Source organism: Acomys russatus, chromosome X (genome assembly GCF_903995435.1).
Source record: "Acomys russatus chromosome X, mAcoRus1.1, whole genome shotgun sequence".
Classification (NCBI taxonomy): domain Eukaryota; kingdom Metazoa; phylum Chordata; class Mammalia; order Rodentia; family Muridae; genus Acomys; species Acomys russatus.
In genome coordinates, this window is record NC_067169.1 from 79,033,739 (window position 1) to 79,056,940 (window position 23,202).

General features: G+C 41.7%; 1 long non-coding RNA gene across 1 annotated transcript; it reads right to left on the bottom strand.

The window, feature by feature from the left end:
- Positions 1-424: 424 nt before the first annotated feature.
- LOC127185098 (uncharacterized) lies at positions 425-22,847 on the bottom strand. Its single transcript, XR_007830180.1, has 8 exons — positions 22,753-22,847; positions 22,366-22,573; positions 20,117-20,257; positions 14,776-14,931; positions 12,499-12,647; positions 8,269-8,353; positions 1,485-1,573; positions 425-516 (listed from the first exon to the last, which is right to left on the bottom strand). It is a non-coding gene; the product is annotated as an uncharacterized LOC127185098 (long non-coding RNA).
- Positions 22,848-23,202: the final 355 nt, after the last annotated feature.

Genomic DNA, 23,202 nt, shown 5'->3' on the forward strand with positions numbered 1-23,202 from the left:
AATACTGGCCAGATATTTGATTAAAATATTCTGGATTTTTAAGTTTCCTATTACTACTGTCATTTTAAATGTCCTCATATTCTAGCAGTATGGAAGAAAGTATTTTAAAATGAATGTTATCTTCAAGTTGCCTGAAAATAGTACAGGGCTGTGAACTTAGGGCAGTTACATTTGAAACAATACTGGCAATTCCTAGTAAGTAACTGCTAAATCAAGGTGACAGACAAACAAGAAATTAATCTTTCAGGGTCTCATATTTTCATAGCAATTAGGTTAAGCTATACTACTATATTTCTGATTAGAGTATCTGATATCTCAAAATTGTTCATTTTGCTTGTCTCCTCATCCTTTAAAAACACCCGTGGTGGCAAATCCAGGGATGATCTGTAGTACGGGAACCAGAGTCTCAACCGCCGAAGAGCTAGAAACATTCTGTGCATCTTCTACCTCGTACTGACACAGCAGGTACAGCACCACGTGACTCCCGAAGCAGCCTTGGACAGGAATGGCAGTGTTCTAAAACCAATTGAATAAAGAGAAATAAAATCACCACTTGCACTTTTGTAGCCAGGACAGAAAACCCGATATAGACATAAGCATGGCCTCCAGGCTGGAATGAGGCTGTTCTTGGTCTGTGCTGCTGAATGAAATCCATATGCAATCTCGCCACCTGGTGGCTACCTAGCATTACTTCAATCAGCGGCTCTATACATTTCTGGCTGGAATGGTACAAAGCCTCTGAGAGAAATGTTGTGAGACATTTAAAGTTAATCATACTCTTCCTCATATCTTACAGAGTTTCCTGAGGATAAAAAAATTATACTTGTAACTGAGGGTTGAAATTGTTTATCTATGGGGGTTATGGGATGGTTCTGCTGTACTTCCATGTCCATGGACACATGGTCTCACTCAGCACCAATGGTACTCATGCAATAGCCTGCTCATGAACAGTTTAGCCTCAACTCTAAGACAGACTTGCAGAATTCTTAAGATACAAGAATATGCAACATTGTGCATTTTTATATTAGCTTAAATTCTGACTTCTGCTAAGAAGTTCTAACTCAAATATCCACACATAATAAGATTGTTATTTCATATAGAAATTGATTGTACCCTACACAGAATAAAACCTATGCATTGGGACTTTCTGAATGGCAGAATAATAACCTTCCCATACCTTCCCTTCTCAAAACAGCAATGAGTGAGTTGGAGATATATGTTGGTAATGAAGCACTTGCCTAGCAGGCAGCATAGACTAGACCAATCCCCATTGTGTGTACGTGCACGCGCATGCGCGCGCGCGCGCGCGCGCGCACACACACACACACACACACACACACACAGATTCAGCAGTGTTGAAACCAACCTATTAATGTTCTAGAAAATATTTAAAATCTTAAAATAATCTAATAATAAAGAAAACAATTAAACAATGGTTTAAAAAGAAAGAAAGAAAGAAAACACTGATATTTGTGGCCTTTTACCATTCCTTAGTTCAATACTTCTACCCCTGGTCATTCTTGAAACCCTTCCATGCTGTGGAAGGTACATGTTGACACCACTGGATAGCTACCTGGAAAAGAAGAAAGCACAAATATAAATGCCTGTAAGCTTAGAAACTGACATGAACTTTTACATGAATGAAACACGAGGTCAATCGGTAATGGTGTTCCTATAACTGATAGTTTTGAGTGCTCACTAACTAAATAATTCCAACGATAGTACTAGGAATCTATTCTTATTAAGAGAAATAATGAAGTGTTCACAAAAGCTATTGACATGTACAAATTATAAAATAATTTAAAAGTGAACTGAAATTAAGCGTGAGGGCACATGCCTATAATTTCAGTCCTAGGGAGGAGGCAGCAGGAATATACCAAGGCCAGGCCAGTCTGGCTACATTGAAAGATCTTGTCTCCAACACATGCATGCATGCACACAATCCAAATTCTACCACATTAAGAGAATGTGGTTACTGCACACATTAGAATTCTACAACCTCTAAGGTACTTTCCACCTGGTTGATAGATCCTCCAGCTATAAGGCCTGGCTTTGGGCCCAAATGCTTGTGTGAAGTAATACAAGAATCAATCTATATAAAACAGGTAAAATTAATTTATTTAGAATTTTGGCCAAAGCTGAGGAGGAAGAAATTTTCAATGCCCCTGCCTTGCCCTTAGCCATGTAACTTACAGAAAAGATTAAACCAGGGTTGACAGTCTAGCTCAGCGGTAGAGTGCTAACCTAACAGGAATAAGTCCCTAAGTTAAACACGTTACTTAAAAGGGTAAGAAGAATAAAAGATGAAGCAAAAATCAGGAACTATGCATGTAAAGATTTAGCCATAGGCCCTAGAGTCCCCCAGTTACCTGAACAGGAAAGTAAGTCTTTCTCCTAGTGTCAAATACCATAGCTCTTCTACAGGGATTTTTCACTCCCAACCTGGCCTTTCTGGGGATGTCCGTAATTCTTAAGGCAAGCTTTCAATCTTAGCATCTTCCTGGACCCCTGGCAGAGGCAGAACAGATCTACCTAGGCCGCATTGGATGTTCTGTTATTTTATGTGTATCTGTGTGTTTGGGGCCTGGTTTCATTTGTTTTGTAATCTGTCTGGGGAGAGATCTGGCAGGGAGCCTGATGAGAATCTATGATTAATGAAACTTGTCCTGAGGATTTATAGGCTTGGTGGCCGGCTGCCAACAGTGGGTGTTAACTGTTTCCTCCTTCCAGGAAACTGCTTAAGGCTAATCTGCGAAAGGAGACCTCAAATAAAAAGCTACTGCAATTGCATTTCTGGTCTGCAGCCCTTAGTTTAAAAAAATGAATATACCTTCTGATAATTAATCCTTCTCTGTGGCTACTGTCACAAATGCATTTTTGTACATAATTTACCAGAAATTAGAAACACCTCTTTCATATTGTTGATGACGCAAGTGGGAACAAGAGTCTCATTCACTACAAATAACTGCCTCTTGAATATTTTAATTGAAAATGGGTAATTTGTCATTTTAAACATGTATGCCTCAAGGCCAACTTGAAGGAAAATGCCTTTGTTTAATTTAAGATCATCTTTGTTTCACCATCCAAGTATACACCAAAGAGCAACAGGAACAATTCCATTTTAGTACAGTCCAACAAAATAACAACAGCTGAAAAAAGAGAGCTAAAAACATTTGAGAAAAACATAAAATTGGTCTGCACAATTATTTCGAGAGTAGGATTTAACCAAAAAAGCAACAAGAAGTAGCATAGATAAATGGGAGTGCAGCAAACTAAAATAGTACTGCACAGTTAAAGGAACAGTAAAGAGACATCCTCAATATAAGCCACACACCAAATAAAAGGCTGGTACTAAAAAAAAGCAATAACAGATCTCAGTTGCACTGGGTGGAAGTGGCACACACCTGTAATCCCAGCACTAGGGAGGCAGAGGCAGGTGGATCTCTGAGTTTGAAGTAAGCCTGGTCTACAGATTGAGTTCCAGGACAGCCAGGGCTACACAGAGAAACTGTCTTGAAAAAACAACCAAAGAATTCAGTTGCAAGAAAACAAATGACCCAATTTTAAGACATTTCTTGAAAAGAGGCACAAGTACATATATGGTCAGTAGACATATGAAAAACTGCCCATAAATGATACTGATGGGATCTGGGCGTGGTAGATAAAAGTTATATTAGCAAAAATATAGATTGTGTATTCCACCTATAATCAAAATAAATGAATACTTGGAGGTAGAAATAAAAATTTTGAAAGAAGGCCAGGTGGTGGTGGCACACACCTTTGATCCCAGCACTCAGGAGGAGAGGCAGGCGGATCGCTGTGAGTTCAAGGCCAGCCTGGTCTACAAAGTGAGTCCAGGACAGCCAAGGCTACACAGAGAAACCCTGTCTCGAAAAACAAAAAACAACAACAAAAGGATACTGATGGGGGAATCCATATCTCCCTAAGGCACTAATCAATTGTCAAAATCAGTTAAAATTATTATGAGTGCTAATGCTGATTTACTTCTGTAGTTTTCTGAGGTTTTGTTTTGCTTTTGAGATGTCTTGCTATTTGGTTTATGCTGGCCTGGAACTTGCTATATTCCCCTAGCTGGTCCAGTCTTCATGAACCTATTGCCTTAGCCTCGTGAGTGCTGGGATTAGTGGTGTGCGGTAGTGCCACACCAGGCTACAGTAGGTTCCAATTATAAGTATTCCTTCTGATGGTCATTTCCCTTTGATAAGCAAAGACATCAGTGGCAAGACCACTGTCCCTTTAAATGCAAGTTGCTGAACTCCTTCTCTCCTGTGTTCTCCCACTTGTCTTTTTTTCCTAATATACTTTTTAAAGATTTATTTATTTATTAGGTATATAGGTTTTGCCTGCAGGCCAGAAGAGGGCACCAGACGTCATTATAGATGGCTGTGAGCCACCATGTAGTTGCTGGGAATTGAACTCAGGACCTTTGGAAGAGCAGCCAGTGCTCTTAACCTCTGAGCCATCTCTCCAGCTCCCACCTCCACTTGTCTTAAGGGAAAGCTTGATGCTATAAGCCTGGTAGGCTACCTATACACCAGTATTGCTAGTCTAGATACTCCACAAATGCACTGAGGAACTACACAGTGATTCCAGGTGCTTGCTCTGACTTCTGAAGGCACAGTCCCAGTGTAGGGTAGACCTTTTGCTGTTATAAGTGTCACTCTGTGACGTGGTGTGTGACCTCACCTGATGAGTGATCTCTCATTTGCTCAGGTGCTGATTTTTCCTCTCTGTACTAATCCAATGCCTAATGCACACCTAGTTCCACAGACTATCTATGTGAGGAGATAAAGCAAACTTCAGAGAAATTTTGATTTTGCAGTGAACTCCAGATAGCTTGGGACCATTTCCACCTTGTTAGGGAGAAGTGCTCCCTCTGGTGGCCTAGCTAGGGAATGCTGTGACTGCTGTCGAAAAGCAAGTGTTGTTTCTGCCTGGGAAGCAAGGAATTCCTTAGCCCTTGGCAGCAGCTTGCTTGTGTTGTAGCTTTTCACCAGGCCTGTGTATGGGCATTGCTCATATCTTGACATGGACCAGTGTTCCAGTTCGAGCCTTAGGGGGTTTGAGGCTTGACAGGTCTGTGGAACTCTTCTGGCAACCAGGACCTCTGGTTTTGCTCTGGCTCTTTACAGTCTTTAATCTTTCTTCAGCCTCAGCTCTCCACCCTCCCTATACTCCCATGACACATTCCCGCCTGTTTGAACTGTTAAGCTTATCCTTTAGCTTGCCTGCAATGAGCTGCCTTGCCACATTTGTAGCTTGGTCCGTCAACCTCCTAGCCGCGCATCTTCAGCTATCGTGCAGCAGGCCAGCTTGCCACTCTGACAGCAGGAGCTTCTGAGCCACCGTCCCCAAGGCTGCTACTCTGTGGCTTCTCCCTTCTTGTTACCAGTGCAGTCCCCACATTCCTAGAGCCAGAAAACAAACGACCCTTTGAGAAGAAGCGTTTTGTTAGAGTTAATGCTACAACACCAGGGGAAGCAGGACAGGAGACGGCCACCAGTCTGCTTATACGGGCAAAAGAAAAGTGGTTTCTCCAAGTACAGCAAACTACACTTGCAAATGAAGATTTTTTTTTCTTTGCATCTATGTGTTGGAAAGATGAAAGGCCAGAGTTGTAGCACAATGACAGAGTGTTGTTCAGCAAGCCAAGACCCCAGGGTTTATCAATACCTCAAAAAGGACTGCTGAGACGGCTCAGTGAGTAAATGGATCTACCACTAAGCCTGACTGAGGTCGAGCCACAGTTCTGGGAAATGGGAATATCAGGGCTTCATGCATCCTGTACAAGTGCTCTACCAACTGAGCTACACACCAGCCTTATAGCTTTAAGAGGTTTTTGTTTGTTGGTTTCTTTTTGTTTTTTATGTCAACCATGATGGTGCATGCCTTTAATTCCAGCACTCAGGGAGGCAGAGGCAGATAGAACTCTTGAATTCCAGGACAGCCAGGGCTACAGAAAAACCCTGTCTCAAGCAAACAAACAAAAATTTCTTATGTCATCTCTGTTTAGAGCACCAGTTCTCTAATTATGGCCCATAAGCTAACATATTGACTTACAGTATTGGTTTGCAACTTAATTTCAGGACTCATCAAAGGACAGAAAAAGGGAATGCTATGGATAGAAACCAGTTTCGATGCAGAAACACAGCACTTGTCTGAAGGGAGACAAATCTGAGTGACCATGACTCAGGAACACAGGCTCAGGTTGCCCTGAATACCATGCTCCAACATGATTTTAGGTTGTGAAGTTATAGTAATAGAACAAAACAAAGTCACAGACTGAGGCAATTTTCAAAGGGTTCATAGGAATATCAGGGAGGCAGGCTATAGCAATGTGGGAAAACTTGGTAAATGACATTACTAGCCTTTGGATTGGTAGAAGCTAGTTGTCTGTTGGGAAATTCCAAAAGGATTTACCTAAAAGTATGTTAGGACAAACACAGATGTGGGCAATGAATGGCTATTAAAGTGGCTAAAAGCCAGGCATGGTGGCACACGCCTTTAATCCCAGCACTTAGGGAGGCAGAGGTGAATCTCTGTGAATTCAAGGTCAGCCAGGTCTACAGAGTGAGTTCCAGCACAGCCAAGGCTACACAGAGAAACCCTGTCTCAAAAACAAAACAAAACAAAACAAACAACAACAAAAAGAAAGATAAATAGCACAAGATAATTTGGCTCCAGATCTGTACCACTCCAACAAAAAAATTATAGAAGTTCTAACCAGTCACACAGCCTTGTAGCATCTTTAACAAGGGTGAGGACATTTTTCTGGGAAGTTCAGATGATTCAGACACAGAGAAGTTTGAGAACCACTGATTTAGATTATCTGCTATCCAGTTGTGTCTCTGGCTAACGGTAGCAGGTTTAGGTGATTCCAAATCACTAAAAGACTGTTTAGTGGTAGGTGCCTAATTCCCTGCCATGAATTAAGCTTGCAACACCACCATATAATTACAACAGAAGTAAGTATTCCACATATTCAAGCCTGCAAGGTGGTGAGCCCTGTATCAAAGTCCTCATGTGAAATTATAGGCACCGTGGGTAAATGGAGCACTTGCCCTGAGCTAAAACTGATTTTCCAAGAGGGTCCTACTCTTGCAAGGACAAATGATCTGACCACCAATTAAGAAGTTTGAGTCTTAGGCCTTAAGTAGTACTTGGCCCTCCAACAAGTGTGGTGTGGAGATAACATCAGGAAGAAAAAAGCCTGGAGGACTTTTTTGTGCATTTTACCAGCCAGCATGTACCTCTCTTTCTCTTCACCTTCCTTTTCTTCCATCTTCATGTGTCTGTGTGTGTGTAGCAAAGGACGACCTCCCACTCTTGTGAGTCCTCCTACATCAGCCTCCCATGTAATGGGGCTTATCTTTAGAATCTTTTTTTACACTTGGGGGGGGGAGCTGTTCATGGAGGCCACAGGATCTAGGATATCCTGCTCTCCACTCTGGACATTATTCTCTTGAGATGGAGTGTCTCACTAAACCTGCTGCTAGGCTGGCTGGCAGCAAGTCCCCATGGGGCTTCCTGTCTAGGACGCCACTTACAGCTTTTTATGTGGGTGCTAGGGTTTTGAACTAGTGTCCTCATATTTGCACACCAAGAATTCTTATCCGCTGAGACTGATGCAAAAGAAACTCAAAGTGATAGAATCCATGTCTAAAGGATCTACTAATAGATTTGCTTAGGACACATTAAATCACAGAAAGCAGAACTTAGCTAAGGGAGAATCTCTCCAAACTACTTATCCAGATATAAGTAGTAGGCGGACAGTGGTGGTGCATGCCTGTAATCTCAGCACATGGGAGGCAGGCAGATCACTATGAGTTCGAGGCCAGCCTGGTCTACAAAGCAAGTCCAGGACAGCCAAGGCTACACAGAGAAACCCTGTCCCCAGGGGAAACAAAAACAAAACAAAACAAAAAAAAGAAAAAAAAAACCCAGAGATAAGTAGTACACTAACCAGGTCTGTTTGAGATAAGCAAAATGACCATTTTTAGTAGGATGTACATTTAAAATCTATTCACCAGGATTGACCAGAGTTTAGGTCCATCCACAAGGAACAGGTCTCAACAGGCATCTTGAGGGAGTAGTGTGGGGTCACAAGCATCACTAAGTCCTGGTCTGCAATTAGGTCCCCTGTGCTCTTATCAGGGAAAGCATAATTCAGTCAGGTGGGCAAGCTGAATGCAGGTAAGAACTATTGGAAAAGAACATTAGCATACTTAAAAACAATTCTGGCAATACCTTTGCTGGGTAAATCTCCCTTCTGCCCAAGTGACCAGAATTGCAGGCTTCTGCCTCTTAAATTGTTCAAAGTGTAACCTGGGTCCTGGAGATGAAAGAAATTTAAGGATTACAGCAATTGCAAAATAAATAAGACTAAGGTGTATATAAGTTAGTAAAACCTTCTACTGGAGATTTGCACTTCTTTAGGCATTAGCAACAGCTGGCCAGACTTTTCCAGGAAAAGAGCTTTTCCTTTATTAGTCTCTTAAGTGTGCAGGGTGATTTTTCACTGTGAAGGCACATTATTTCTATAGCAAGCCAACTCCCCAAACCCTCCCGCAAGTATCTTAAAGCACCACATCAATGGATCCACTCAGACCCATTCCCAGGGCAGCTTGGTGTCTCCAGTAGGTTTTTCTAACAGAAGACAGATCACCCTCTAAACTTTGTCAGCTCCCAAGCTCCGAATCAGACAGCAACTAGCAGCCTGTAAAGGGCAAAACTAAAGCATTACTTCCTTGGCTCACCCAGAGCCTCAAACACAGCACTCAGCACAGACTTGGCATCCAGAAGAATCTTCCCACCAGTATTGGAAATCTGAAACCAATGGCCTAGAACACGACATGAAATACACCCCAAAGGCATCTATGGATTCTGGCTGGCAACAATCGTCCCCAGAATCTCACCTTCCCTTCAACAGTTTGCCACCCTCCTTCCATCAAAAACAACTAGGTGAGACTCAGTATCCAAGCACCAGAAACAGAGACATGTTCCCCACAGGAACATCATGAGTGGTTGGTTGCTGAGTCAGGCCCATCTCTTACTGCCTCCTCTCGTGGTTCCCTTCTTTATGTATCTTTAGTAGCTGGACATTTCTGGCCTTGAGAGAAGAAAAAAGCCCTCTGACCTCCTGCCCAGTTCTGTTCTCTGTGGCCTCTGGGTACGGCAGCAATGGCACTGGCCACACTGACTGACTGCTCCCTGGAGGCCTAATGGAAGGTCACCACTAACTAGAAGTATGTTTAAACACAGCGTCGGGGAGGCACCTCCTGCTTCTCCAGCCATCTCCAAACTCTAGCCAGAGTTTGAACCCTTTGAGTTCCAGGGCACTGGTGAGTCAACTCGTTCTTAAACCTGGTGTCATTTAAGCTGAAAACAAAGTCCTGGGTCTGCTGCTTTGCCCAATTAATGTTCTCAGATGATCTGGAAGCTTGTCAATCATTCTGATATGAGAATTAATTTTCTTTTAGGAAATGTTTATCATGATTCATTTGAGCTGTTGGACCAACCCTGACTTTCACTGTGTCATCTCTGGTACATTCCTTGACTCTGTATCTTTCTACTCTTTTTCCCAGTTTTGTGTCTTCTACCTAACTCTCCCTGAAAGCCTAAAGCATGGGGCCTTTTTGAAACCAGAATTTCTAAGTTGGACTCTCCACTCATTTTTTTTTTTTTTTATCAAAACCATGACATGTAAAAATCTGACACCTGCTATTCTACGGCCACCTCTTCTGGAGCATAGGCATATGAGCAAGAGAAGCAATATACTGAACTAGAAATTATAATTCATAAAATGTAAAGTATTATCTCATAGAATATGTAGTGTTAAATAATAAATGCTACCAGTTAAACTAGGAGTTGTAGAAAATCGACCAGTACTTACACATTAATTTTTCATTTAACCCTCAACAACACTTTGGTGGTTGTTAAATATATTCTTTTACCTCTTATGTTTTGGTGGTAGTTTGTGTGCTTTTGCTGTTGTTGGAAGGTTGCTTAACTTTTTTGGCCTCCTTTTTTTTCTACATTGGGGATTGATCCCAGAGCCTCATGCATCCTGGTCAAGTGTTCTGCCACTGGTTTACAAGCCCATCCTCCTCTTGTTTTGTTTCCTAAAAGCAGGGATGAAACTCCATTTAAGTCTGATAATGGATAACTAAATATCTTCTCCAGAGCTGCTGACATCAAGTCAGATAAACTCGTATCAGCTCAAATAGATATATTCAGTTCACTTTTGAAGTCGGCTACACCTGTGTCACATCCCCAACCCGATGCCCATGTCAAAACATTGGAACTTCCTCAGGTTTGCCAGTGCTGGTGCTACTTTATTTTTACTTAGACAGACTCCACCACTCTCTGATCTTAACAAACATACTTAGTAAAGGAAATGAAGAAATGTTTCCAGATTTTTTTTTTATAAAAGCAAGTGTGATTATCCACAGTGGCTATACTATATAACTTCCTTTCCCAATAGCCTCTCAGTGTCCACCTCAGTTCATTCTGTAGTCTCTGGATCAAAAATTACCACTCAGCAACAGCAAAATAAATACCGTCTCTACCAGTCCATCTTATATATAAACCACTGCCACCTTGTTTACTTTAGACCACTCTTTTTATTAACTCAGTTTCCTACCAGTTTGGTTTCCTATTGCCTCATAATAAATAAGTCTAAAACTCAGTGTGAAGAATCTTCTATTTGTTTTGGACTCAAAGGCTGTGCTTTTAGAGTTGACACAAAGCTGGGTGTGGTTGTGCAGGACTTTAATCCCAGCACTTGGGAGGCAGAGGCAGAGGCAGAAGGATATCTATAAGTTAGAGGCCAACCTGGTCTCTAGCCAATTCCAGGCCATTCAGGACTACATAGAGGGACTGTGTCTCTAAGGACTTGACATAAGGTACAACATTTACAAGAACTTTCCTACATGTAGTGAAACAAGTCAAGCTTTTAGAGAAATGCAAATATTGCATGTTCTTAGCTTTTGTAATCTAAATCCATTACAATCAGGAGACAGAAAATAGAGTGGTAGTGATTGGGAACTATAAGCTGAGAGGAGTGGAGAGACTGTGGTCAAAATATGGAAAGTTTCAATTAGATAGGAAAAAGTAATGTTTAACATCCATTAATTAATTAAGTATACACTGTTCTGCCTGTCAGAAGAGGGCACCAGATCTCATTAGAGGTGGTTATGAGTCACCATGCGGTTGCTGGGAACTGAACTCAGGATCTCTAGAAGAACAGCCAGTACTCTTAACCTCTGAGCCATCTATCCAGCAACCCAGAGAAATTATTTAAAAAATAATAATTTTTAGCCGGGCATGGTGGCATATGCTTTTAATCCCAGCACTTGGGAGGCAGAGGCAAACGGATTGCTGTGTGTTCAAGGCCAGGCTGGTCTACAAAGTGAGTGCAGGACAGCCAAGGTTACAAAGAGAAACCCTGTCTCAAAAAAACAAAAAAAATTAATTTTTATTTAATTATTTTGTGTGTATGGGTGTTTTTTATTGCCTGTGCACTGCATGTGTAACTGGTGCCTGTAAGAGCCAAAAGAGGGCATTGGATCCCCTGGGTCAGGAATTACAGACAGTTGTAAGCTGCCTATGAGTGTTGAAAATCGAACTTGGGTCCTCTACAAGAGCAGCCAGTGCTCTTAACTACTAAGCCATCTCCATCCCTAGAGGAAAGATTTTTTTTGAGCTCTCTTATTAGTTTGATCACTATGGTAACAAGAAGGTATTGAGGGGGCTGGAGAGATGGCTCAGTGGTTAAGATCCCTGTCTGCTCTTCCCAAGTTCCTGAGTTCAATTCTCAGCAACCACATGGTGGCTCACAACCACCTATACTGAGATCTGGTGCCCTCTTCTGGCATGCAAGCTCACAGGCAGGCAGAACACTGTATAAATAATAAATACATAAATCTTTAAAAAAAAAAAACAAAGAAGGTATTGAGCTTTGAAAATTATTATGAGTATATTTCTAATGTTCATATCTGATAAACTAAATATGCCAAGTAGTGGTTATATTAATTTTCTTGACTGAATCATTGTGAGATAAGTTTAAAAATCACAGAGAAAAGTATGGAGATTACAGGGGAAGAAGCATTTCATCCCAGAATCTGAGAACAAGTCATTTCAGCACAAGAGAGGAAAGGCAAGTTGCCTGCAGAAATAATGTCCCCTTTCCTAGAGATATTTCAAGTGAGGTTCATAAAAACAACTAATGAAGTATTTCCCTAAAAGCCTTACTGAGCGTGATCTTGAATTTAACTATATTAGCACCTGCCACTGTGAATCCCAAATAGCACAACTGAAAAAATACATTAACAATTACATTTAGAAAAGAAAATAATTTCAGTAAAATGAGTAAACAAGATCATATTTTATTTAATTTTAAGCCTAGCTTTTTAAATGTGGCTTAATCCTTGAACTCATTATAAATTATATCCTCTGAGCAGTTTAAAAGACTCTTACCTATCGTTGAGTCTTGGGAGGGTGGGGCTGGAGAGATGGCTCAGAGGCTAAGAGCCCTGGTTGTTCTTCCAAAGGTCCTGAGTTCAATTCCCAGCAACCGCATGCTGACTCATAGCCTTCCATAATGAGATCTGGTGCCCTCTTCTGGCCTGGAGGCACACATGCAGACAGAACATTGTATACTTAATAAAAATGTTTTTAAAAAAGTCTTAGGAGAAGAGGAAGGAGAGAAGAGAGGGTTAATAGGTAGTAATATTGAAATAGGTTGCATGTATATATATGAAAACGTCATAACGAAACCCACTGTTCTGTATAATTAATATGTGCTAATAAAATACAGTGTATCCTTCTTTTTTGTGAGATGCCCAGAACCATGTTATGTGTATACTGCTCCCTCTGAATGCCCACATTAAATTTGCAGTGTGTGCTCCTCAATATCCCTATTTCAAAAGCCTCCAAGCATGCTTCATTGAAGCTCATGCTGAGATAGTTTTCAGTGGCATAATCAAGCACCTGGGATGAATCTCACCACCTACATTGACAATTCCACATTGAACACATGTAATAGTCTATCAAACTGAATCTCATTAACATTGAATTTGTTAACATTCATAGAGATACAAATAAAAGTAAATAAAGTTTTCTATGCAGTATGCAACAAAAATCCATCTGTCTGCGATAATTCCACTCAGATCTGACGACCTGCAATGTGCCTAGCCATCCACAGAGATGTCCTTTAGTAAGGAGTCCAAGAAATGCCAGACTCCCAGTGAAATGGTCCTTGGCAAGAATCCTTCTGCTTGGTGCCAGGAGAAAGAGCTGTTTGGTAACATAAGTCTGAGGCAGGATAAAATGCCATGAAAATTATGGGGACATGAAAAGCAAAGAAGGGGCTGGAGAGATGATTCCGTGGTGAAACTCACTTGTTGATTTTACAGAGCGTCTGAATTCAATTCCTAGTATCCACATGGTGGATCACAACTGTCTGTAACTTCAGTGGTAAGTGAGCTGACTCCCTATTCCAGCTCCCAGGGGAACAAGGCATGCACATGGTATACAGGCAAAACAGCCATACATATAAAATCTTTTTTTAAAAGAAATGAAAGCTGCCTTTCCTGCTGAATGAGAGTCACAGAATTTCAACACAAGTGCTAAAGACCAAACAGCCTACAGAGAACTGTCTGTAGTTTTCCCTAAAGTCACCCAAATAAAATGTTAACACTAAATAAAATAAATTGATTAAGGCCATAATTCTTGTAGCCTTGAATTTTAGCATATAGCATTCTAAAATCCTTAAATCAAAGCAATGCACTATAACCACCTTACAATTTCATTAAACAAAGGAAATTTTGTATAATAAGAAAAGTGCATATATTTGTGACTTGTGGTGCATACTTGTAATCCTAGCACTTAGGAGGTGAAGACAGAAGTCTAAAAAATCAAGGGTATTCTTAGCTATATAGAGTTAATAGCAAGCGTGGGCTACATGAGACTCCGTCTCAAAAAACCCAAAGGAATTTTTCCATTATTTACTTAATCTTTAAAGCTTGTTGTAAACTATATACTTTAAATAACATGCAGCTGTTAAAAATCTGGCAACATGGGAATTGCATTGAATCTGCAGATTGCTTTTGGTAAGATGGCCATTTTTACTATATTAATCCTACCGATTCATTCTTCAATTCTTTCCTCAGAGACTCTTTTGCCTGCTTTTGGATTACTTTCCTCTAACTGGATTGCCTCGTCTGGCCTTAGTGGAAGAGGATACACTTAGTCTTGATGTGACTTGATGGGCCAGGACAGATTGGTGTTGGGGGGACTCCCCTTTTCTGAGGAGAAGGGGAAGGGGTAAAGGAGGAAATGGGTGGAACAGGGAGGAGAGGAAGGAGGGGGCTGCATTAGGGGTGTAAACTGAGTAAATATGTAACATTTTAAAATGACAACAGGAAATTTGCAGGCAAATGGATGGAACTAGAAATGATCATCCTGAGTGAGGTAACCCAGACCCAGATAAGACACACATGGTATAAACTCACTTATGATTGGATATTAGCTGTTAAGTCAATGATAACCAAGCTATAATCCATAGACAAACAGAAGGTAGGTATAGAGTAAGGGACTAAAGGGAACAGATAGGTCTCATTAGGGAAGGTAAATAACACAGACAGATATGGATAGAAGGGGGGAATGGAATGGGAGGATCAAGCGGGAAGGGGGAAAGGAGAGGGGGTTATAGTAGGGAATATGAGAATATTCTGCTACCTCATAAGCCAGTACCTTGTTCAGCCATCCTCAGAGAAGCTTCTTCCTTCAGCAGATGGGGATAAACATAGAGACCCATAGCCAGACACACGCAGAGAGTGAGAGGCCTTGGAACAGCCAACCCTAAATGGAGGTCTCCATCAAATCCCTCCCCTCAGAGCTCAGGGAACCCTGTGGAAGTGGAGGCAGAAAGAAGGTAAGATGCAGAGGGGATGAAGGCCATCAGGAGAACAAAGCCCTCTAGCTGGTACTCCGTGTCTCCCCACCTCCCTACCTCTTAGTCCACAGCTAACTCTGCAGGTGAATATAATCTCTTCTATGAGGTATAACATTGATATTGGCAAGACCAAGAAAGACTAAGAATTTTTCACTCTCCAATTTTGAATAAAACTCTAAGTAAACTCACTTTTCATTTTTTAAAAAAATCCATTAAGGTCCAGCAAGACAGCTTAGTCTTGTGTCTACATAAAGGTAGAAGAAGAGAGCTGGAGAGATGACTCAGAGGTTAAGTGCACTGGTTGTTCTTGCAGAGGACCCAGGTGTGATTCCCAGCGCCCACATGCTGACTCACAAACAGTTGTAATTAGAGTCCTAGGAGGTCCAATGCTGTCTTCCCAGGCATGCACATGATACACAGATGAACATGAATGTGTGTTTGTGTACCACATGCATTCCCAGTGCCCAAAAATACCAGAAGAGGGCATCAGATTCGCTGGAACTAGAGTTACAGATAGTTGTGAGCCACCATGTGGATGCAGGGACTCAATTGAGGTGTTCTGCAAAAGCAGTAAGTACTCTTAACTGCTGAGCCACCTCTCTAGCCGAAAAAGGGTAGAAGTACAAAGCTGCCTTCTGACTACCACCTTTCCCTGTGGAAACACACAAATTGTGAAACACACAGAGAGACACACACACACACACACACACACACAGAGAGAGAGAGAGAGAGAGAGAGAGAGAGAGAGAGAGAGAGAGAGAGAGAGAGAGAAAAATTGAGCATTCTGACTAAAGCCAAAGCATTAGAGCCAGGGGCTATGGTTGGACATGAAAGCTCATTTAGGTCAGGTTGGTGTAGATAAGGCTTCTTAGTATGATCCTAAGCTCAGTAGTATTAGCATTTCCCTCCATAGGGAATCTAGTGACCTATGCTTTAAATAGATTTGCAGGTGACTCAGAAGCATGGAGAAGTCAGAATCGCTGACTTAGGTTGCTTGCAATAGCACCAATTTTATGGCATACAAAGCATTAGGCTGTATAATTCAAAAGAATTATAATTTTCTGGTATGTGCACAATTCCCTGATGTGAAAAGAGTTCTTTGCAAAATGAATGTGCACACAAATATGTCAGATGTTCAGACCAGCAAATTTGGTAGTTCTGCATTGTGTTACCTAACTCAAGATGATAGGCTGCACCTTTGAGGAAGCCCTTGTGGCTGGGTCAGGTGGATTCCCTTTTTTAGATCCTCCTATTATGTGGGAAACACTCTCAACCAACCAAACAAAAAACTAGCTTGGGCACATATGCTGCTCAATTCTCCCACGAGGCTGCACAAGGAGGCTGAACTGGGAATACCCAAGGCCTTGAGGAAGATTTTTCTGTTTTTAAAACATGAAGACATCATCAGTAGTTGCCCGGAGTTTGTTCCATTTTCACTCCCCTCATCATTCCCTCTCACTGCTGTCCCCTCTGTGCCCTGGGTGGCTTTAAGCAGGAAAAAGCCTCGAGATCCACTGCCACCTCCTCCCCCGTGTTGGCATTCTACTGGCCTCTGGAGCAGTAGTGGTGACACTGGCCATACCAGCCCTTCTGGGAGGCCCCAAGGGTGATCATCATCACTGAGCGCCCTGCATACTTCCAAGGGTGGTCAAGAAGTGTCAGGAAACAAACCACCTGCACCCCTAGCCTACTCCAACTTCCGGCAAGTTTGATCCCCTAAGTTCTGGTTACTATCAGACTTTCACTGTATACCTAATAAGCACAGCCATATTAAACCTCAGATCTGGAACTGAACGGCCAATCTGTCACTAAGTATGCGTGTGAACTGGGAGGAGAGTATTTGCTACATGGCAACTCAACTTTGTAGCTCTAGCAATCCTAGAAGTCACTCTGTGAATTCGGTCTGCCCAGGCTAGACTTAAAACAGGTTGTCCAAGTGCTGAGGGAACAGGCATGTGCCACAACTGCCCTGTTGAATTGCTTTGGCTTTACTGTTTTATTGACTCCCTGACTTTTATCTTTTTATGCTGCCTCATTTATTTGATTTTGAATTTTACACATTATCCCCATGTGCTCCTCACTGATCTGGTATTTTTTTAAGCAGCCCATGGAGACCTGCTCCTATTTGGATTACTCCACTGGACCACTGTGCCTGGCTCAGTGGATTTCTTTGCTTTTCTTTGTTGTGTGTCTGTTTGATCTGGGCTTCACTTTGTTTTGTAGCTTGCCAGGACAAGGATCTGGAAGGCACTCTGAAAGGAAGACACCTTCATAGAATTCCTGATAACCTGTCAGGTTGGCAAGAGGATGTAAAAGGCAGATGTAATTATCTGCCATTTTCCAGGAGACTATTAAGAGCCAGCCTCTAAAAGGTATAAATGAAGGTGGGCCACAGCAGTACTCCTGATCTGCTTTGGACTCCTTACAGTGATTATGTCTTCATTGGTGGGGGAGAGCTTTATCAAGGGTGAAAACAAAACTACCTACACTACTTTCTAAACACTGATTCCTACTATGGTTTCTCTGCCAATTGGTCTGTCTTTCTGATTCTTTACCTTTAGTTTATTACCACAAAGTAGATAATACCCTTTGTTCTTGAAGATAGATTAAGTACAATTGTAAATGCTACTGTAAATAGAATCTCACAGATGATTTTTAAACCAAAACAGGTATTCTGTGCTCTTCACTTTGTGTACAAACCACTAAAGAAATCAATAATGGCAGAAAACCACTTTTCTTAATTTAGAAAGATCATCATCTTAGCACTACAATTCAGAACTTACAACAATAAACAACATGAACAAATTCATTGTTACAGTCCCACATAAGAGCAGCAATGTAAAAATGCTAGACATAAACAGAGTCAGAAAATTACAGCTCACTGATCTTTGCAATGAGCCTTTTGATTTTAGCCCAAAAGGACTAAGTACATACACCAATCTACAGGGTTTCATCAAATCAAAACTTCTATGGATAGGTGAAGATGGGCTAGCTGAACAATTTGAAAGAGAGAAAAAATTCAAATACACAGATAAGTATTGGAGAATTTACAGACTAGGGAACTCATGCAGATTGCAGGGAAATTTAGTATTTCCCTTACTAATTATGTTATATTTTAAAAAAAAAACTAAAATAGGGCTGATGCCCTCTTCTGGCGTGCAGGTACACATGCAGGTGGAACATTGTATACATAATAAATCTTTTTTTTTTTTTAAAGAAAAACTAGAATAAAGAGAAAGATCACAACATTATATATATGTAAACCTCACTTTCATTGTGGGTTTTTTTTTTAACAGAATCTAGATCCAGGCACACGCCAGGTAGGAGTTCTACCACTGAGCTATGGGCCCAGCCTGAAATTTTTCATATGCAAACAAGAAATTGGAAGCTGGAAGGAAAAGGATACATGCCAATACTGACTTAAGCATCTTAAAAATGGCAAAATTAATAATGTGCCAACTGATGGATAAAGAAAATTTGTATATACACACAATGGAACAAAAGCCTCCAAAAAGAAGTAAAATCTGAGACTAGGCTGCTCAGTTGCTGAAGTGACAAAGTCCATAAAATGTTTGCCTTGCCAGAACAAGGACTTTAATGCTATCCCCAGAACCCAAGTACAAAAGGCTGTAAAGTGCTTGTCCCATAAGCAAGATGATCTAAATAAATAGTCCTGGAGGGTAATTTGTAATCTCGCGCTGGGAGGCAGGACCACAGAAGCCCTAGGGGGTGCTGGCCAGCCACACTAAGTGAGTCATAAGCTCCTCCTTCAGTGTGTATATCACACAGACATGTCTGAACATAGTCCAGGAATGGAGTTCTGTGAAGAGAATTCAAAGTGTTTGTGAGAAAACTCCAGGAAAACAATACAGGAGTCTTGTGACATTAGTTCTTTCAAAACACAGAATTGTTCTGGGGGTGTGTTTTCTTGTTCTTCCCAGGTGTAGCAGATAGGACTGCGTTTAAGTCAGATTACTCATTACTGCTTGCTGCTATTGTTCAGTTAAATATTTAAAGTATCCTTTATATGCCTCAATGGAAAAACATGTTTTTGTCATGTGTGGCTTTTCCTTGTAATTGTAAACAGCTTGAACTCATACGAACTTTACTCCCTTGATTTTTCTTAGCCCTCACAGTATATAAAGTTGGCTATTGCGTGAGACTCAAGTTTGCCTCATTTATCAGCTCCAGTCTCCCAGGCTAGAACTTCTAGAATAGAGACACGCACGCACGCACGCACGCACGCAGTACTCATGTTGCTAAAGAGATGATTCAACAGTTAAGAGCACTTGTTCTGTACCCACACGGTGGCTTACCACTGTCTGCAACTCCAGTTCCAGGACACTGAAACTCTCCTCCCCAAACTCCAGGCATGCATATGGTACACATAGATACATGTGAGCAGAACAACCGTACACATCAAATGAAATAAATCAATCTGTTTTTAATGTGTTGGCCCATGGCTGGGGAGGTGAAGACAGGCAGATCCCTTGGGTTCATGCCTATATGAAGGGTTCCAGGCCAATGAGAGACAGTATCTAAAGAACAAAATTGTATATATGGCCTGAAGAATGATATGGGAGACTGTCCTCCAGGCAGGCTTTTACTGGGGCTACTTAACCAACACATGTCTACTCACCTCAGAAAGGGAGCCTACAGTGGTTGAAAGTAGCGACTGCACCAAAGTCTGACTTGGTGAACCAGTGAGTTTTTAGTGAACGTACTAACAGCAATAATGAGTGAAGGGATGCTTACAAGGGACTCAAGTAACTCAAAAGCAACTGTATCACCAAAGCCCACCTCAACATGGGTGACGTTCACAAAAGCTGCTAGGAACCCTGGAGCTCTTCCCAGCTTGCAGGTAACTTGATAGTCTAAGACTCTCTTCTCTGAAATTGGGTTCACCAAGCTGCACACCCAGCAGTTGTTCACTTCTTTTTATACTGCTAGAATGACACGCAAAAAAAAAACCTTCCAATTTTCTGTTCTCCCAGAATTTGTCTGCTCACAAGACTTCCCATACACGCTTAGACAGAATGTTTCAACTTAGAGGAAAGCACCATACAAAAGCATGTAGTGCACATGTGCCTACGATAAAAGGGATCCCATGCAGACACACGTCTGCACATATGCACTTACCCTGCCAACATAGAAGAATGTGTATGAAGTGAAAACAGCCAGAACTTCACAGGACAGATTATCTGCTGACATGTTGCAGGAGTCTCAGCCAATCATATTCATGGGAGCAGAGTTCAATCATGTACCTGGAGGGTGTGGAGCCTGGAGATTAAGGAGAAAGTAAAGATGCGAATTGAAGTGGGCTGAACTTTCCATTAGATGTGAGGAATGTTGTACGATTACTACAATGGGTGGGGGCTACTATTCACAACAGGATCCCACGTTTTAAAATTGCTAAGGAAATGTTTCCAATGTTATCAGAAACTACCAGTAGTTTAGGCGTCAGATAAGTTAGTTCTCTTGATTTTGTCATTCCATATTAAGCACATACAGTATTGTGCACCCATACACACACAGAACTTTCAATAGTCAAGAAAATAATGTAAATAAAATATTGTAAGAGTTTCTTTCCCTGCACTGTAAAAACAATGTATTTGCCTTCCTCTCTAGTACACTGTCATTCATAGCTGACTATCCTTCCATATAGAGGTCTTGCATAAGGGGAGCTAGGAATCAGCATTACTGAGGGAAATGTCATGCTGGCAGTGAAAATGAACCACAATCAGCAGGGCGGTGGTGGCACACACCTTAAATCCCAGCACTCGGAGAGGCAGTGGCAGGAGGATCTCTGTGAGTTCGAGGCCAGCCTGGTCTACAAAGTGAGTCCAGGACAGCCAAGTTACACAGAGAAACCTGCCTTAAAAAACTTAAAAAAAAAAAAAGAACAAAAGAAAATGAACCACAATCAATAACCCTTTCCCCTGGTACCTGGAGCAATACTCATTTTCTAGTTGTCATCAGCGAAGCTACAACTTATTCCACAAGTGTCTATTTCTTGAATTTTGTTTCCTCTTTTTTTCCCCCTCCTTTAACACCACTAAGGAAAATGGGAGACAAACTGAGAATTTCTGGTTCTCTAGATTCTGCCAAAACTATAGGTAGATTAAAATTCATGGGAGCTTTAGAAATGGCTCAGCAGTTAACAGTACTTGCTGATCTTCCAAAAAGACCTGAGTTCGGTTTCCAGTACCCACGTCAGATGAGTAACAACCGCCTACCACTTCAGCTCCAGAGGATCCAGTGCTTCTGGCCTCTGCGACTAGCACTCAGGTGCACATACCCACCCACACAGTCAAACACCACCGCACATAATTTTTAAAATAGTCAAATCTTTTATATATTCATATGTATATATACATATGTGTATATGCATAATGTGGTGTTATCAATGTGTTTATGTTAATGTGGAAGACCATGCTGATCTAGGTCAGGCTTTATGGCCTTGGGCTCCTGCAACACTTCCAGGTTTCCCAACATCAGCTCAGAAGCAAAATGGCATTTCTCCAAAATGTATTTGAGACTTCCATTCAGGTGATCACCCCACAGCTGACCACTCAGCACTCTGTACCGCTGGCTTGGAGGCACAGAGAAACTTGAGAAGCCTGAACTACAGCTGTTTCTCTGGTGACCAAAGCAGCAGGATGGACAATTCAAAATAACTGAAAACGTGTTTAGAGTTTGGGGCAGGCACACAGTTCACATCCTGAGTTGGCTGGGGTGGTGGTGCTCGTAATGATTTCAAATGTTTATGTGGACTAAGCCCATCCCTGAGTTCGCGCATTGCTGTCCTGACTAGACAGTATAGGCTCTACCTGTAATGGGAGACACTACTTAGCATCGAGTAAAATAGATTCTTCCACAGGGGTCCTGCTATTATGGTCTGACCAGGATTAAATTGATTTGAGACCAAAGTTACAGCCTGTCAGTCCAAGTTGGTGGACAGGAACCTAAGTGTGTCAGAAACATGCCTGAAGGAAAGTTTTTCTGTATATACACCAAAACATGTTTATGTACCACACTAAAGTTCCTGTCCCAGACTCTATAGGAAAAGTCTGGCAGTCTCAGATAAGTTTTCCTGACACAGTATGTGTCTATGCTGCAAAGCAGATGGCTACTGGTAGGCTGCAAAGGGTGAAAATAAAGTGCTATTCCTTTTGCGCAGCCAGAGCTTGAAAGACAGTACTCTCAAGCAGCCCATCTGGCACTTTTAACCCAACCTGTCTACCAGCAGTGAAACTGGACACCAAGGCACTAAACTCATTCTGTCCAGAAACAATGCAGATACAGGTATTCTGGCCAGCAAGATCTTTCTTAACCTTATCTTCCTTTTATCTGCCCACTGCTGCCTTCCCTTAGAACCAGCTGCTCACCAATAATAATGTTCCAATCTCTTCAACACACCAGAAACCTCCACATGCTGCCTCACTGGTTCTCTGTCTCTTCCCCTTCCTCCTTGTAGTCACCTCTCATTTTGGCTCCCAAGTCTCTGCACCCCTGGTTGGACCGCGGTGCTTTATCTTTTCCTCTTCAGCCAGCTCTGGCCTCACTGGCTCCACCCAGAGGCATCAGGGAAGGTTGCTACAAAATAGAAGTCCACACCAGACACAGGGAATCACATTACACATCCCCAGCCCATTCCAACCTCCAACCTTGGTCTGACCTTGTGAAGTTCCTAGCACTGATTTTTGCATCTGAGCATCTTTTATGCTTAAACATTTGTTAACATTTCCCCAAATCTGTGTTTGAGGCACACTCACCGTTCATTCCTAAGTGGGAATTCATTTTCTTCTTCAGTGAGCAGTGTTTTGTGACCTGTTTTAGCGGCTGATTTAACGGCTGCTTTCCATGTGCTATGTTCACTGTGTTCACCCTGGCACTGTAGCTTGTTGTTTGACTTTTATCATATACCTAAACAGCAGAGATGTTTTATAATCTTGGTTTCTGGTATAGAATCCCCACTGTTCTGCTATAGTTGCACTTTTGTTTGGTTGCCTTTTGTCTTTGTTAGTTTTGTTTTGTTTTAGGTAGGAGTCAACATGTATCCCTGCCTGCCTTTCTTGAACCTACAGTCACCTTTCTGCCTCATAGTCCCAAGCAATGGCGTTACAGGCCTACAGCTGATAAGTTTTGACAACACAAAGCTATCCAGTTTGTTAAAGCCAAATATAAGTGCCCCATCTCTAAAATAACTAGACAAGAAGGAAGAA